Source organism: Drosophila gunungcola (genome assembly GCF_025200985.1).
Source record: "Drosophila gunungcola strain Sukarami chromosome 2R unlocalized genomic scaffold, Dgunungcola_SK_2 000004F, whole genome shotgun sequence".
Classification (NCBI taxonomy): Eukaryota; Metazoa; Arthropoda; class Insecta; order Diptera; family Drosophilidae; genus Drosophila; species Drosophila gunungcola.
Genome location: NW_026453167.1, coordinates 3001881 through 3003018, shown reverse-complemented (window position 1 = coordinate 3003018; position 1138 = coordinate 3001881).

Genomic DNA, 1138 nt, shown 5'->3' with positions numbered 1-1138 from the left:
CTCCTTTTAACCCACACAAGCACACATGGTGAGATTCGCTTGCTCACTTCCATTTCACCGTTTCTGTTACCCTTTCCATCTCTTCACCTCTTCCTTTTTGCATCATGCATTGCTTAATTTCTCACTTGTTCCTTATATGCACATTCACACAAGCGCCGGTACATTTGGGTGGACCCACTAGCGGTTGTAGGTTTTAAGATCTTAAGACAATTAACTGCAGAATTAACTAAGTATGTAAGGATCAGATCATTGGATTACTTTTAAACTGCCGGTGTACCTGCAAAATGATAGCGTGTAATAAACAATTTAAAAAACGGTTCTATCAATTAAAATTTACCGTTTACTAAACATTACAACAGATATGATGGTTTGAATATGCACCACTCAAATAACACTGAACTGTGTTGAATAATGGGTAAAAGTGAACGAAAAAAAGTCAAGAATATTTTCAATTTAAGTAGAATTTTTCTTTACTACATAAAAATAGTAAATATAACCTGGCCTTAAAATTACAGCTAATAATTATTAATTGACTACCATATAGTGTGATCATAAAACCAACTGATTGTCTATCACTGTTTTGATGTAGTCAACTTTTTTTAAAGGAACTTGTAAACTGAGCCTTGTCATTTGGTTTAATTTTAATTACTAGCTCTTGATTTGCAAAAATTGCAGAAATTACAGCCGCAAAAATTAAAGGCTCAAGAAAAAAAGATAAAGAAATTTAAACAATGCAATGTTGGCTCTTTCCTTTTAATGTTTAGCCCCCTCCCTTCCACTATTGGCCTCTAACAACGACACCTTCACCTGACTGACACCCTCTCCTTCACTCCATCTCTATGTCTCCCTTTCCTCCGCTCCATTATCCTCCCCCTCCCCTTTTCCTGTGGGCACGTTCGTTAAATGTTGAATAAATTTTCTCATATAATCGCAGTCGTCGCCCCGTTTCTCTCTGCGGCTCTCTTTGGCGCCCCCAAACCGCCTCTCTTTCCCACTTTTGCTCCCTCTCCCAATCAGAAAAACAACAAAAACAACAACAACTGCCGCACAGTTGTCTCCGCAGCGCTGCCGGCGTCGCAGTCGCTGCCGCTGATGTTGAATGTTTGATGTTGAATGTTGATGGTGTTAGTTTGGTTCG